Genomic DNA, 17,776 nt, shown 5'->3' on the forward strand with positions numbered 1-17,776 from the left:
GACTATGTTATTTTAAACAGTCTTCTGTTTTGGCCAGTTGTCTGGTCAAAATCGGCTTCAGTGATTGTGGGAGGGGCAAGAGGGAAAAGAAACAGCAGCAGGTTTGATATTCAGAATGAAATATGCATGGATTCAATAAGTATATACATCTGAGCACAGACTATTTTTATAGTGATTTTTGCAGCTAAATGTGAAGGCAACTGTCTTAAGTCCCTTCCTGCTGCTGTAACAAAAGACCTTAGACTGGGTAATTTATAAACAATAGAAATTTGTCACTCATGGTTCTGGACGCTGGGAAGTCCCAGATCAAGGCTCTGGCAGATTTGTTGTCTGATGGGGTATGTTCTTCATAGGTAGTGCTTGTGTCTTGATGTGTCTTCACGTGGTTGTAAACGGCGGACTTCCTCAGGCCCCTTATAAGGGTGCTAATCCCAGTCACAAGGGCCCTGACCTCATGACCTCCCAAAGGTCCTCCCTCTTCATACTGTTACATTGGGGATCAAGTTTCCAATATGTGAATACAGGGAGGCACCAACAGACCATATCAGTAACTTCGAGTGAGTTTCCTAAGGCTGATTGAAGCTCTGTTTACACATAAGAGTGTTCCCCAAAGTGCACTTTCTCTGGGGCCTTTTAGGCCATCCTTTTTATTTTGTTATTTGATACTATACTGGTTGCTAATGTCCTGGCATTTGCAGTTGTTCCGCACTCCCTGACACTGGTGTACACAAATAAATAATACAGAAAAAAAAATTATACCAGCAAGCACATTCTGCAAATAAGAAAAACAGCCACTCTGGCATGTATAAACAAAGTGGACCGTTTTTCAAATTCTGGCAGTCAAGTGGGCCTCAGGGTGGGTTTGATTCAGGCTGTCATCATTGGAGCCATAGCTCTGGTTCTCTGTGATTCTCTGGCTCTCCCTTCGTGAGTTAGTATCATCCTCAGGCTCGCTTCCCACATGGGATTGTGGTGGTTTCCAGCAGCGAGTCTTGATCAGACATTGCTTTAGTTGCATCTGTTATGGGAATAAATGAGAATATCTGTGCACTGCAGAGAATGGAGTGTTACAACAGTCAACAAATATTAGCTCATATATACACAAGATTTTACTACTCTTTAGTGGCAAAATGGAGGGGGAAGACCTTCTAAGGCCCTTTGGAGAGATGAAATGGCTCATTTAACCCTCGCAAGATCCTTGAGGTAGGGATTCATGTGCATGTCGTATAGATAAGGAATCTGAGGTTCAGTGAGGCAAAGTAAGCTTCCTGAGGGCACACAGCATGGAAGTGGAGGGGCCAGGGTGTGAGCTGGGATCCGCCTGGGCTCCAAGGTCCGTGCTCCTTGCCTACACTGGACTAATTCTAGAGATGGACATATTGAATTTCTCAGGACTTGACTCCTGGCCTTGGTTTCCTGGACTCCCCAATGTGTGAAGCAGAGAAGGGATCGAGGCCGCACCACCACTGTCCCCCTCTCCCATCCAGAGAACCAGCCAGGCCACCTCTCAGGTCCCTCCTGTTTCTTTTCCCTGCAACCCAAGCTGATGTGGAGGGCATTGAGGCTCCTCTGGAGGGATACTGTGGTACCAGGTGGGTCTCACATCCCTGGTCTCCCGCCTCTTGGGCAAGCTCCTCACTCAGGGCTCCACGTTTCCGCAAGAGGAACCCTGAGGGGGCTGGAATAATGGCCACATTGATGGAGTCACTTGTCCACCTCTGAGGGGGTGCTCTCATCACCCCCACTCTACAGATGGGGAGACAGGCTCGCAGAGGTTCAGGCACCTGCCCAAGGTCACACAGCTCCTGGATTCAAACCCAGTCTGACTCCAGAAGCTGGACTGCAGTCCACAGCACCACTCCACCCCCTAGTTCCTCAGTCAGGTACTTACTGAAGCCAAATTAAATTTACCCCTGTGAAAATGTGGGTTTGGCAGGGATCAAGCAGGTCAGGAACCTGCTTTTTAACAAGTCTTCTATCCCATAATCTGTCCAAGGCACTATTTGGGGTTATGTGCTGGCCTTTGGGTTCACCCTCATGGGGCTCTGTGTCCCTGTGTCCCCAGGCCTGACCCAAGCCTGGCCTTGAAGTAGAGGTCGTGGGTGCCGGGTGGGGTCTGAATGACCCCTTTACTCACTTGGAGTAAATGCCAAACTCCTCACAAACCCCCGTGTGACGCAGCCTCTCCCAGCTCCCGTCCCGCTCCCCCTCCTCACTCTGCTTCAGCCACACTATGCTTTTGTCCAGTCCCAGCGCTGGCCCAGCCCACTCCCACCGCAGGGGCCTCTCCCTTCTTGGCCCGACACCCACGCTGAGCTTCCTCAGGTCCCTGATGCTCAGTTTCACGTGTTGGCCTGGCTGGGCTCCAGTGCCCAGCAGGCCCATCGCAGTGAGTCCTGGTGGTGCTGAGAAGACACTTTATAGATGTGGATGCCACCCACATCAGCTGACTTTAAGTAAACGATTATTATCTGCAATGTGGGTGGGCCTCATCTAATCAGTTGAAGGCCTTAAGAGCAAAACCAGTTTCTTGGAGAGGAAGAAACTCTGACTCAGGATTACAGTGCCAACTCCGGCCTGAGTTTCCAGCCTACCAGCCTGCCTTATGGATTTGGGACTTGCCAGCTCCCACAGTAGCAAGAGCTGGTTATTTAAATTAAATCTATTTACATATAAAAGTATACATATGCCATATGTATAACAAGAAATATGAGGTATATAAAAGGATATGTATAAGATATATATAGGGTAGGGCATGGTGGCCCACACCTGTAATGCCAGCACTTAGGGAGGCCAAGGTGGAGGATTACTTGAGACCAGGAGTTTGAGACCAGCCTGGGCAACATAGCAAGACCTCATCTCTACAAAAACGTTAGAAAAATTAGTCAGGTGTGGTGGTGTGTGCCTGTAGTCCCAGCTACTCAAGAGACGGAGGTGGGAGTATTGCCCGAGTCCAGGAATTAGAGGTTGCAGTGAGGTATGATCGTGCCATTGCACTCCAGCCTGGGTGACAAGGGAAGACTCTCTCTCTCTCTCTAAAAAAAAAAAAAAAAAAAAAAAAAAGTCAGTCAAAGTGGCTCATGCCTGTAATTCCAGCACTTTGATAGGCCAAGGCAGGCAGATCACCTGAGGTCAGGAGTTTGAGACCAGCGTGGCCAACATGGTGAAATCCCGTCTCTACTAAAAATACAAAATTAGCCGGGCATGGTGGCATGTGTCTGTAATCTCAGCTACTTGGGAGACTGAGACAGGAGAATCATTTGAACCCGGGAAGTGGAGGTTGCAGTGAGCCGAGATCATGCCACTGCACTCCAGCCTGGCCAACGGAGTGAGACTCTGTCTCAAAAAAAAAAAATCTATATGGGATATATAATGTATATATAATAAATATATAATATATGTAATAGCATATATATGATATATCTATATGGGATATATATGATCTAAATAAGGCAATCTATATGATAGGACATATATAAATATATTAAGTTGTATCACTACTGCCTCTCTGGAGAACCCTAACTGATATGAGGCCCTCCCTGATCACCCTTCTTCCCCTGCTTCGTATTCCCCATCACACGCACTGCAGTCTGTATTGATACTTGTTTTCTTTCTTTACCATCCATCTCCATCACGGGCATTCAGGTAGAGATCTGGATGTTGCTGGTTCTGCTCGCTGTTGTTCCCCCAGCACTTGGCATGGCACAGGCACATAGTAGGTGCTCAGTAAATGTCCGTTGAATGAAAGAGTTAATAGAAGGTGCTCAATAAATGCTTCCCGGCTGAATCATGAATAAGCAAGTGAGTTTTCTGAGGCAGCAGCCCATTCCACCCTGGACCTAATGTAGTCCCTGGAGACCTGGATCTGACTTGGATTCCTCAGCCTTTTGTCCACAGCCCCTCTCTGATTTAAAATGTAGGTTTTATTCTTATTCTGGGAAGGTGAGGCCCATAGGTCAGGAGACACCAGGGAGTGAAAAGAGAGTTGCTACAGTTCCTGAGAGGCGAGGGCAGTGCCAGGCCACACAGGGAAGCCCAGGGCAGGTCAGGAGGCGGAGGGGCTGGGGGAAGATGGGGGCAGGAGCTTCTCTGTCGCTTCCATAGCAAGGAGCAGGATTGGCTTCTCTGAGTAATTTAGCAGTTCTGGGGCACAGGGGCTGCCCTGGTTGTCTGGTTCTCAGCCCTGGATGAGGGCAGGTGCACAGAGCCCCTGAGTGTGGGAGCCCAGTTGGGGAGGTGCTGGGTGTGGGCTCTGAATTGGGTGGTTTGCTTGTGAAAGGCATGCTTTCAGGGGGATTGTTTGCTGTCTCTAGGAACCACCCAGATCTGGGAGAGACAGTGCCTCCAAGGTCGGCAAGGCTTCAAAATGTCAAAGCATCAGAAAATAAAAGGCATGGTTCATACAATCTTTGCTCTAGCCAGAGATAATCCCCTGCAGTCAGCCTTAGCATGGGCAGCTGGAGAAGGCTCTGGGCCCAGGCCTTGGCTGAGGGGCAGCCTCAGGAGACCCAGGCTGCAGAGGGAAGGCCCTTCTGCTCCTCCCTGCCTGGACACCGTCTTATTGTAGGAATCCCAGTCAGTACCCGGGAACCCAGTGCACCCGCCCCAGAGCATGACGAAGGGGCCTCCTGGGTGGACTGATGCCCCTGGCAGCGGCAGATTCCTGGCCTGAGAATGGTCCAACTGAGAGGCTGGGCCTCAGCTCACAGCCTCAGATATGGGGGAGAGGAGGAAGCTCTTCCTGCAGAATCCCAGCGTGGTGGCGGTTTCCAAATTACATGAGATGAGCTAGGGATCCTCTCCGAGATCACAGACTTTTCTGTGACCCCTGACAGGCCAGGTGTAGGGCCATAAACATGAGTCATTTGAGTCAAGCAGGTGCACTCTCCAACACACACGTTACGGCCCTAATAATATTTTATTATACATACTATTATTTATTAATAGAAAGTTTATATTTGTAATAGAGTCTTAAATATGTATATATAAGAGCTACATACATTAACAGGGCTTACATCATTAATATAGGATAATACTATTCTCACTTTCAATTGAGGAAACAGGCTCAGAACACTAATAATTTGTTGGAGATCATGGAGCTGAAAAGCCAGACTTTATGTGCAATGTTTCTGATTTCTAAATGGCAACAAATTTACATATTTATTAAGAAACGCTATTTTGGGTCAGGCGTGGTGATGTGTGCCTGTCCTCCCAGCCACTCTGGAGGCCAAGGTGGGAGGATTACTTGAGGCCAGAAGTTGGAGACTGCAGTGAGCCATGATTGTACCACTGCACTCCAGTCGGGGCAGGAGAGTGAGAGGCTGTCTCAAAACAAACAAACAAAAAAGATATGCTCTTTGGGCTTGGACTGGACAGGCCACACAAAATACCCCTGGGGAAGAAGGAGATTTGACTCCTGGCTTGCAGCCTGTGTAGGGCCACCAGGTGATCAGGTGGGGTCTGGGGTCAGGGAATCCTGGGCCCAGCTGCTAGTTCCACCACTTACAAGCTGGCGCTTGCTGAGCTCACTTGGTACCTGGGGATGGTCCTAGCATCTTACGCACAGGGATGAGGCTCCGGGTGAGGTTGCAGATCATGTGCTGGTTGGCATGGACTGGATGCATCAACAAGCCCCAGAGACCAGGAGAAATCCCATGCTGGAAAGTATTCCTCATGCATCAAGTCTGATTCTGCTGCTCTCCCTCAGCAGGAGGATCTACTCCATGGGGTGATTCAGGGATCCAAGCTCCCTCCACCGTAATTTCTCAAGTAGACATCTAGGCAGCAGACAGGGGAGGGCAAAGCCATTTCTGGACACAGCTCTCCTCTCCTTCCACTGGTGAGCAGTGTTCCTTGCACCCTCCTGCACTCAAAGGGTCATGGGAAGTGCAGTCTCTGGTAGGGGGTCAGCCAATTCCCAGGACCAGCTCCACACCCTGGAAGAAAGGTGCAATGGTCTGAATTTGTGTGTCTCCCCAAAATTTACATGTTGAAACCCTAACCCCCAAGGTGATAGTATTAGGAGATAGGGCCTTTGGGAGGTGATGAGGTCGTAAGGGTGGGGCCTCATCAATAGGATTAGTGCCCTTATGAAAGGGACCCCAGAGAGCTCCCTTACTCCTTCCTTCATGTGTGGGCACAGCAAGAGGGCTCCCTCTGTGAACTGGGAATGGGCCTTCACCACACACTGAATCTGCTGGCATCTTGACCTCAGCCTTACCAGGCTCCAGAACCGTGAGCAATGAATGTCTGTTGTGTATAAGCCACCCAGTCTGTAATATTGTTCCAGCAGCCCAAAAAGAAAACACAGAGTTTGAGGGGAGGCTGGGCCTCCTGCTACCCAAAGCCCAGAGTGGTACCAGCACATGTAGACATCAGGTACAGGTATAAAAGGTTAAATTCCCAGTGTTTGGTGGGGGGCATTTCTGAGGCATGACAGTAACAGAATAAATTGCCACCCCTGCCTGGTCCCAGCGATGCTAACCCCTTGCTGGGATGATTGCAGAGGTCTCCCCGCCTCACTCTTGCTCCATCCTCCCTGCCCCGAGCCTGTTCACCACGCAGAAGCCCTTCACGTCCCTCCTCTGACCATAACCCTCCATGGCTAAATTATATTCAAAGACATACAGACTGTGTTGGAATAAATTATATTGAAAGACATACAGACTGTGCCTATTTGAACCAGATAAAAGTTCTAAGGGCTGGAGAAACAGCTATGAACAAGACTTACAAAACCCCTGCCCTTGTGGGGTTGATGTTCTTCTGGGAAGTGACAATTTTTTAAAGCCGTGGAGAAAAAAATCTCAGAAAGAAGTGGATACTATGCAGAGGGTCGGGGCAGGTTCCAGAGTTAAGAAGGTGGAAGGGGGAGACCCCCTGAGGAGGAGACAGGAGGAAAGCAGAAACTCGGAGGCAGGACAAGGTGGGTAGGGATGTGGGGGAAAGTGTTTCAGGAAGAAGGAAGAGCCAGGGCAGAGGCCTGGGGTTTCGCTCACGCCTGAGGCAGTGACAGGAGGACAGAGAGCAGACGGGGGCTGGATCAGGAGGGGCGCTGGCCGGTGGGGTGAAGACTGCAGCTTGACAGGGTGAGGTGGGAGCCATGGAGGGTTATGGGCAGAGGAGGGACGTGATGGGCTTCTGTGTGGAGAACAGGCTGGGGGCAGGGAGAATGCAGCAGGGGTGAAGGGGGGAGACCCCTGCAATTGTCCCAGTGAGGGGTGAGCATGACTGGGACCAGGGAAGGTTGGTGAGAACGTGATGGATTCTGGGTAGGTTTTGAAGGTAAATCCGTGATACAATGGACTTCGGGGACTTGGGGGGAAGCGTGGGATGGGGAGGCGAGGGATAAAAGACAACATACAAGGTGCAGTGTGATGGGTGCACCAGAATCTCACAAATCACCACTAAGGAACTTACTCCTGTAACCAAATTCCACCTGTACCCCAAAAACTTATGGAAAAATAAAATAAAATAATAATAATAAAAAGAAAGTTAAGCCAATGGGATTTATGATCCAACACAGCATCCAACTCCACTGTATAAATCTTGGATCTCCAATAGGAAAGCACAGCTCTGAAGGGGTCTGGGCTGGTGAGCGTTGCAGGCTGAATTGTGCCACCCACCAAATTGATGTCCTAACCCCAGTACTTCCCAATACAGTGACTGTATTGGGAGATGGGGCCTTTAAGGCCTTTAACCAGGTGGTCAAGGTCAAATGAGGTCACAAGAGCCAGCCCTAATCCAATCTGCTGGTGTAATTACAAGGAGATTAGGACTCAGACATGTACAGAGGGTCGACAGTCTACAAGCCAAGGAGGGAGCCCTCCAGGAAACCAGCCCTGCCAACAAATGACAGTGTGTACCTTTGGAGGCTAAACCCCAAGAGGCCTCTGTGCTCTCTCTTCCTCTCAGGTCCCTGCTCAGCCATGTGCACTGGCTTGAGCTAGCTTGCTGGAGGTTGACAGGCCTATGGGGGAAGTCATCCTGGTCAAAGGTATTCTAGGCCAGCCAGCACAACCCCCAGCCCACAGTCCAAGCTCTGGACAGATACAGGAGTAAGTCCAGCCAAGATCAGCCAAATTCAGATCAGCAGAACTGTCTAGCTGGTTCATAACTTCATGAACTATAATAAATAATGGTTGTTTCTGTTTTAAGCTTCTAAATGTTGCCATGGTTGGTTGGTTATACAGCAATAGCTAACTGATACACCTTCCCAGAGCAATGTCTTTATTGGTACTCCCACCACCAATGTATAAGAACACTTATCTCAGTTACTCCCTGACCCATCCTGGGGAATAACTGCAAACTTCTGATTTTTTAGATCTTCAAGGTTCCAGGTGGGTGTGTAGAGACTGCTCATTGTTCCCCAACATCTGGTCTCTCCTTCTTCCATAGTACTAGAACCCTTACATTTTAGCTGCACTTCCCAGTCTCCCTTGCAGCTAGGTGTGGCCATGTGACTAGGTTCCAACCAATGAGGTATAAGTAGCAACATCATGTTGCCACTTCCAGGAGACGGACTACTGCATTCAGATTCTGGTTTTGCCACTTCTCTGTTGAGGAACTTTGGAAAGGTGACTTAGTTTCTCTGGTGCATCAGTTTCCTCATCGGTAGAGTTGGGATAACAATAGTATCTGCCTTATAGTGTTGTCAAGAAGAAGTGAAGTAACACAATGATGCATTTGGAACATGCTTATGGCCAAATGTGGTGGCTAACGGCCAGATGTGGTGGCTAATGCCTGCAATCCCAGCACTTTTGGAGGCCAAGGTGGGCAGATCACTTGAGGTCAGGAGCTTGAGACCAGCCTGGGCAACATGGTGAAACCCTGTTTCTACTAAAAATACAAAAATTAGCTGGGTGTGGTGGTGCACACCTGCAGTCCCTGCTACTCAGGAGGCTGAGGAATGATAATCGCTTGAACCCAGAAGATAAAGGTTTCAGTGAGCCGAGATTGTGCCACTGCAATCCAGCCTAAGCAACAGAGTGAGACTCTGTCTCAAAAAAAAAAAAAAAAAAGAACAGTACTTACACATGGGTAGTTCTGTTATGTGTTGTTATCATTACCAGTATAATAATACTTTCATTTTATTTTTTGAGAATGGGTCTTGCTATATCCCAAGGCTGGAGTGCAATGGCGTGATCATGGCTCACTGCAGCCTCAACCTTCTGGGCTCAAGTGATTCTCCCACCTCGGCCTCCTCAGTAGGTGGGACTACAGGTGTGTGCCACCACATCTGGCTATTTTTCTTTTAAATTTTTTTGTAGAGATGGGATCTCTCTATATTTCCAAGGCTGGTCTCAAACTCCTGGGCTCAAGCAATCCTCTCACCTCGGGGGTAATAGGTGTTAGCCACCACACCCAGCCAATAATACTTTTATTATCAGCTCCTAAGGTTGATGTAAGGTTTAAGTATGACCAAGCTCCATATCTATTATCAGAACAATTTTCCCTGATGCTCATTTGTCTACCAAGACCAGGAAAAACTATTAGGAATTATACCCATCCATCTACTCCCTCCTCCCCAGCACCACCCCATAAGGGTCAATAGATTTTCCATTTCCTTCCTGATATGTACTCATTTGCCCAATAAATCTTTTTCAAGACATGAAAATTCATAGGGGGATCTTTTTGGGCCCAAATTTCTTGTAAGAGATGCCTACAGGGATGTAAATGTTCATTTATAGCTGATCACCTGTTTTACAGAGAGGTTGAGAGGTGGAAAGAAATGGAGGGAAGGAAGAGGTAGGTGTGAAGTTGGCATTTTTCATTGTTGATCCAATGTAGCACAGAGACGTTGGTGTGAGCAGATGCATGTGGAAAGGAGGAGGAGAAATTTGGGTCAGGAAGGAACCTGAGCTATTTTTTTCTCTCAGTGGTGGGTGAGTAGCTGTTTTAAGGAAAAAGAAATTGGAAAAAAGGAAATAAGAGAGTGAATGCCTAGTATATAAATACTGAGAACTTCTGCACCCTCTGATAAGTAGGAACCCCAAGAAATAAGAAGCTTTGGGGGTGAGCGGGGTGTCGTTCATTCAATAAACATCTGAGCACCTATTCTGCGCCAGGCACTGTTCCAGGGTCTGGGAACCGAGCAATGAACAAACCAAAGTCTTTTACCATATGGAACCACCACTCCTAATTTCTGGGCATGATCAGAGAATGGGATGAAATGGAGAGTGAAGGGGAGGCCGCCTTAACTTCAGTGGTCAGAGAGGGCCACTCTAAGCAGGTAACATTTGAGCAGAGACCCACTTGGCAAAGAGAAGACAGTTACATAAGTATCTAAGGAAGGCATTCTCCTTTCATCCAAGTGTTCACTGATGCTTTGCTTAGAAGCATTGGCAACACCCAAGAGTCCATCCTTAGAAGACTGGCTAAATATATCAGGATTCAACCAGGTGAGAAATGAGTTGAATATTTGAATATGGTAGGAGTTCTGAATTACAGAATTAAATGAAAACAAAGAACCATTGATGACAGCACGTGTGTGTACTCTCATTTGTGCTTTCTTTAAGTGAGGGGGCTTCAGGGACTTTCACTCAGCAGCTATTTACCGACTTTCACAGAAACATTTCAATAAATTAGCAACCTATATAGAAGTAGTAGTGCTTCTCTGCCAATTATCAGCTGTGTATATAAAGTGTATCAGTCAGTTTTGCTGTGTAACAAACCACTCCAAAACTTAGTGACTTAAAATAACAAGCATTATTAGCTCGTGAATGTGGCCACTGGGGCTAAGTTAAACTGGATAGTTCTGGCCTCAGCTGACCTCATGCGTTCAACTGTGGTCAGCTGTGGGCTGCCTGGTCCAGAATAACCTTGTCCAAGATGACTCGCCTCTCCTCCCTGGGCATCTCATCCTCCAGCAAGCCAGCTCAAGCCAGTGCACATGACTGAGCAGGGATTTGAGAGGAAAAGAGAGCATAGAATTCTCTTGAGATGTGTGTGTGTACGCATTGATCCTCAGCCTCAATTTTCCTATACATAGAATGAACCTGGTTACTATAACCCATTCCATAATAACAATGCCAGATGCCTATCAGCTGCATGCTATGAGATATGCACTGTTGTTATTGGATAAGTTGTGATAAGTAAATTATTTTTTTTTTTGAGACACAGTTTTGCTGTTGATGCCCATGCTGGAGTGTAATGGCACAATCTTGGTTCACTGCAACCTCTGCCTCCCAGGTTCAAGCGATTCTCCTGCCTCAGCCTCCGAAGTAGCTGGAATTACAGGCGCCCACCACCACGCCAGCTTTTGTGTGTGTGTGTGTGTTTAGTAGAGACGGGGTTTTGCCATGTTGGCCAGGCTGCTCTCGAACTTCTGACCTTGGCTGATCCGCCCACCTCACCCTCCCAAAGTGTTGGGATTACAGGCTTGAGCCACCGCACCCTGCCAGTAAATCATATTTTATTGATGCTGAGTTGTTAGTTATTTACATTTTAATATTTCTCACATTGAAATGTGTCTTACAATTGTTCATATCTTTGGCTTTTCTTCTTTTTTCTTTACAAAGTTCTTAACTTCTTTATCTTATAAGCAATACATCTGAAAGGAAAATCGTCACATTCATGGCATGTCATAGTCAGGAAGAAAAATTAGGTTGCATCCTGAGGTTGACCAAACATACCAGATTCACCCTGTTAAGTCCTGGTCCCCAAATAAAACATTGAGCACTTCCTGTAAGCTGGACTCCTTAGCAAAAAAAAAAAAAAATATATATATATATATATATATACAATGACTACCACATCCAGAAAGTTTGTGAACTCTCTTCAAATCTCAGCATGGCAAAACTCAGATATATAATATAGATTATATATCTATATTATATATATCTATATAATATATAATATATATCATATATAATATAAAATACATTATATACTATTATAATATATAATATATATTATGTAATATATAATATATAATATAATATATAATATATATTATATAAAATATATTATATAAAATATATAAAATATTTTATATTATATATTTATATTATATAAATATATAATATAAAATATTTTATATAAATATATAATATAATATATTTATATTATATATTTTATATTATATAAATATATTATATAAAATATATTATATTTATATATATTATATATAAATATTATATAATATTATATAATATATAGTATAATATATAAATATATGTTATAAGTATATATCATATATATATCATTCATAATATATATATTTATATATATATATATCTGAGTTTTGCCATGCTGAAATTTGAAGAGAGTTCACAAATTTTCTGGATGTGGTAATCATTTAGTATTATTACCGCTTTTTTTTTTTTATCATGAAAGAACAAATGTAATCTTGGTAAGCTTGGTAATCTTGTGTTTTTTTTCTTTTAAATACCTTTTGTGTTTTTAACTTGAGAAGACTTTATACATATATCTATGTGCCCACAGATAATATCGACATTGTTTTATGTGTTGTTGGGTTTTCACATCATTCATGTCAGACTGCATCTGTAGATTTGCAACTTGCTCCCCCCGTCCTCCCATGAAATGATGTGTCTTGGAGACCTTCTCATATCCATCCGTGATGATCTATTTTGTATTGGTGAGGACACATTAAGCTCTCAATAAATGTTACTTGATTTATAATGATTCTGTCTTTGGAATCATTTTTTCTAGCGAGACTGCAGAAAAGCCCTGTGGGCTGGAAGTGGCTAGGAGAACCTGTTTCTCTAAGCAGACTTGGCAGCTCGCTGCCCTTGTATGATTTACCCCATACACCCCCAAGTGATGGTATCCTTCTAGGTTTTAAATAACAAGGTGAGTTTTCCCATTTCAATCATATTTCTTCCCCTTGCAACCCCACCTTAAATAAATGGAAATTTTTTAGTAGTAGTGAAACAAGAAGGTCTTTGGGGACATATTGCTCTGGGTTTAATCCTGGATATGCCATTTCCAAGCTGACCTGCCCCAGGGGGTCCGAGGCTCCGAAATGATCACAGTTTGGAGACGGCCACATAAACTAGATACATCCACACAATATGATTAATTCCCTGCAGTTGCTGAAAAGCATGAAATAGATTCCTCTCCTTGTGGGATGGTCCCTACTGATAGGATTCCCTGCTTGGTGCCACAGAACCCTTCCTTATGGGCCACAGCAGATGCACCAGAGGATAGAACAGGTCACTGGCCCATGAAGTGGTCTTATGGCAAAGTCTTACTCAACAGGGGTCTATGATCTTGGATGTCTCAACCTGGCAGATCATAGACTTCATCCTGCCAACTGATGAGCACAGTTCAGGTCACGTCACTCATTTTCCTTTTAATTTAGTGAGTTACCATCATTAAAACATTGAGATTGTTTACATTTACAAACACCATCTCTCATTCATTCGACTGTTTCAAAACAACATTCATGGGCCATCTGGTATGTGCCAAGACATGTTCCAGGTTCTGGAGGCTCAGAGGTAAATTAGAAACACAAAGCCCATACCATCATGGGTCTGTACCATTTTAGAAACAAGGCAGACAGTAAGCAAAAAGAAATATTCATAATGTAATGGGTTTCAGCTTACTTTGCGAAATTGAAATATCAAAACTCACTGGGCCAGCAACTCCATTAGAGGACATAATAGAAAGATAGTGAAGAGCCTTATCACAGTGGTTCTACGTAAACAAAGAGCTCAAAGTCAGAGGCTCAAAGCTCTCTGGCCCTTGAAGAGTTGTGATTATCATCCTATTAGGCATAGAGGATATGCTTCAGGCATACTGGGTGTCACCTGCAATGTCCAGCATGTAGTGAGTGCTTTATGAATGTCTTTCTCTTGAGTGATTGTGGAAGCTGTGCCTTTTCTGGTGACCAGATCGTTGGGAAGAACACTTATTCATCATTCAACAATTCCAGAGAGGTTTGATTTTGTGAAGGACTCACTCTTGCAGAGGGTGTACAATTCAAAACCCACATAATTCAAGACTAACCCTGACAAAAAGATGGTGGGTGTGTCTATTCACCAGCTAAAGTGACACTAAAATAACAGTCACAGTTTACAATGTATGTGATTGGTTGTATTTGGAAGCATGGGAAATTGTAGCCACGCTGCATTTCTGTAAATCTACAATAACATCCCTCTTGTGATCCCAGCTTGCAACATAAAAAATAGGGCTTTGCAGGCTGAGCGCGGTGGATCACGCCTCTAATCCCAGCACTTTGGGAGGCCGAGGCGGGCGCATCACGAGGTCAGGAGATCGAGAACATCCTGGCTAAGACGGTGAAAACCCGTCTTTACAAAAAAAAAAAAAAAAAAAAAAATTAGCCGGGCGTGGTGGCGGGTGCCTGTAGTCCCAGCTACTCGGGAGGCTGAGGCAGGAGAATGTCGTGAACCTGGGAGGCGGAGCTTGCAGTGAGCCGAGATCACGCCACTGCACTCCAGCCTGGGCGACTGAGCAAGACTTCATCTCAAAAAAAAAAAAAAAAAAAAAATAGGGCTTTGCCAATAACTCGCATATACTTATATAGCTGTCTCCTCCCCACTCCACTGCTTCTCCCAACCCAGAATAACCAACAGCCTGAATCCGGGGCATACCTTTCTCTGAATTTCCTTTCTGTACTTTCTCCCTCTTCAGAGCTGTTTGGGAAACTTCATGTTAATAATTTCAATCCGGTTGTAGCCAGGCCCTGCTGTCCTAAGAACCAAAGCTGTCACTTAAAAATGACTTTGCAGTTCTTGCCCTCATTTGCTTTCATCCCATGCTCTCCACAGCCCAGAGATCTTTGTTTCCAGGCAACAGCAGGGCTTTCCCCAGGCGGACAGGTTCTTTGAAGGAGGGAAAAAAAATCTCCAGCTAGTCTGTGTAGAGCGTCAGCACCACCGAACGCTGATGCTTGAATGGTTTAGTACCGCGGACAGCTCATGCCAGACAGATTCAGCACCACGGACAGCCCCCTAAGGCAGCACGTGAAGTGAATGGTTTAGCACAGCAGACAGCTCAGGCTTCGCAGGACAGCCCTGATGGAAATGGTTCAGCACCACGGACAGCCCTGCTAATATCCATCAGAACCACGGGCAGCTCAGGCCAGAATGGTTCAGCACCACGGGCAGCCCCCCAGCCTCGCAGGACAGTCCCCGCAAGCCTCGCAGGGTAGCCTGTGCCTGGACTATTCCAGCATCACGGAGATCCCTGCTGGACTGGTTCTGCAACATGGATAGGAACAAGTGTCATTTCGCCACCACCTGTGCTAGATGTAGGCATTCCTGAGTCCACTCTGCAACCCTCACCCCTGAAGGCTCTGAAGGGGCTATTTGGGTAATCCAGGCTCTTCTGAAGTTGATCTCAGAAATGGAGGCATCCAACAGTTAATATGCCCGAAAGGGAACTCTGGATTTTCCCCCCAAAAAACCTTGATCCCAGTTAGTGCACTTCAGGGCACTCAGTTGCTCAGGCCCAAAGCCCAGAAGTCTCCCTTGATTCCTCTCTTTCTCTCACACCTCGCACTCCACCCATTAGTGAGTTCGCTCAGCTCCACCTGTAGAGCAAATCCTGAATCCACCCACTGCTCTCCATCCCCACTGCCACTGCCTCACTCCAGGCCACCGTCACTTCTCACCTGGTTTACTGCAAGAGCCTCCTAAGGGATCCTCCTACTTTATTGCCCCTTCTAGTGCATTCCCCACACAGCAGTTTCAGTGACCCTTGGAAAATATAAACCAGAGTCTATCACACCATTCCTTAGTACCTTCCACTACTTTCCAATACACATACAATAAAATTCAAAGATCTTCCTGTGGCTTTCACGACTCTGGATGCCCCTGTATCCTTATTTTTTTATTTTTTATTTTTTTTGAAACGGAGTCTCACTCTGTCGCCCAGGCTGGAGTACAATGGCGTGATCTCAGCTCACTGCAACCTCTGCCTCCTGGATTCAAGCGATTCTCCTTCCTCAGGCTCCTGAGTAGCTGGGACTACAGGGGTGCGCCACCACGCCCAGCTAATTTTTGTATTTTTAGTAGAGACAGGGTTTCACCATGTTGGCCAGAATGGTCTCGATCTCTTGACCTCGTGATCTGCCCACCTCAACCTCCCAAAGTGCTGGGATTACAGGCGTGAGCCACCGCGCCCGGGCGCCTCTCTGTCTTACATCCCATTACACTCTCGCTTTCCTGGTCACACTGGCCACACCACCTCCCTGTTTGTTCCTCAGGGCCTTTGCCTCTGGTGTGCTCTGTCCATGGTGCTGAACGCATTCACGTGTGGATTCAACTATAACTGTTTCCTTTCCACCGTTTGGTCCTTAGCTCAAAATGTTACCTTTTCTAAAAGGCCTTCCCTGACCATCCCCATCTAAAGTGGCTTCAAAGTTACTATCACAGTGATTTATTTCACAGAATTTAGTACTTCACAGAATTCAGCACAAACTATATTTCATTTTGCATTTATTGGTTTACTTGACACTGTCTGTTTTCATCATTAGAATGTAAGCTCCATTAGGCCACAGACATCAGTTGCCTTAGCTACCCGGAACAGCTTCTTCATATGGCAGTTGTTTAATAAATATTAGTTGAATGAGTGAATGAATGAATGAGTGGATGAATTCTCAGCCCTGCATTAATTTTTCTTTTCCTGGCTAGTCACGGAGCCCCAAAAAGTTGTCAGCAGCACTCACCTCATGGTAAAATTGTGGTCCAGGGTTTGTGTTGGGGTCCCCAAGATCATCCTCAGGTTTAATGATTTCCTGGGAGAAGGACTCAAGAGAGACTCAGCACATAGTCATACTCACAGCTATGATTTACTACAGTGAAAGTATACAAAGCACAATCAACAAAGGGAAAAGGCCCATGGGCATAACACATCTGTACTCCACCCCTTGACTTGCCATGAGGCTATGGCAAGGCAGGATAATGAAGAATTGGAACCAATAATTCAATCTACCACACCTAGTGGTGGCATGTAGCTATAATTTTTTAATCGTGATTTTATTTCCCTTTTAGATTATGGCACTTGAAACTGGTTTTCCATTTATAGGAGTGCTGTAAAGTTTCCATTAAAGGTACTTCTTAAATGGTTTTAAAAACAAATTCATTTTAAATAAAAATATTAAGTAAATAGGAATGTGGGGATGTTGTGTGTCAATGAAAGAAATAATGAAGATGCTATTCATTGCTGCAGAAACAGGGCAAACATTGAAAAAGGATGTTTGAGAGGTTGAAGTTTGAGAAATATTAAAGTAAGACATAAAACAGGATTTCCCTTCATTGTTTTCTTCCGTTTCGGGAAGAAATCACCTCTAAGGGGTCATTCAGTAACATTCCTTTGGGCCAGGCGCAGTGGCTCACGCCTGTCATCCCAACAGGTGGCCAAGGCAGGTGGATGACCTGAGGTCAGGAGTTCGAGACCAGCCTGACCAACATGGAGAAACCCCCATCTCTACTAAAAATGCAAAAATTAGCCGCGTGTGGTGGCACAAGCCTGTAATCCCAGCTACTCGGGAGGCTGAGGCAGGAGAATCGCTTCAACCTGGGAGACGGAGGTTGCGGCGAGCCGAGATTGTGCCACTGCACTCCAGCCTGGGCAACAAGAGCAAAACTCCATCTCAAAAAAAAAATTTTGTTCCCTTAGAATTCTGGGGAAGCCCCTCAAACTTGAGTCCATTTTGAAACAACCATAATTCATCTGGACTATCAGGATCATAACTGGAGATTTTTACCCCATATTGAGGACCTGCTGTTCAATAATTATAATGATAATACCAGTGACATTTACTGAGCACTCAAAATTAGGAGGCATATGT

The 17,776-nt window shown here is 45.6% G+C and overlaps 1 protein-coding gene across 1 annotated transcript in view; it reads left to right on the forward strand.

Annotated features, from left to right (window-relative positions):
* SMIM17 (small integral membrane protein 17) overlaps positions 1–17,776 on the forward strand; it is a 42,391-nt gene that overhangs the window by 9,595 nt on the left and 15,020 nt on the right. The window lies entirely within an intron of this gene.

This window comes from Pongo abelii, chromosome 20, assembly GCF_028885655.2.
Source record: "Pongo abelii isolate AG06213 chromosome 20, NHGRI_mPonAbe1-v2.0_pri, whole genome shotgun sequence".
NCBI classification, from domain to species: domain Eukaryota; kingdom Metazoa; phylum Chordata; class Mammalia; order Primates; family Hominidae; genus Pongo; species Pongo abelii.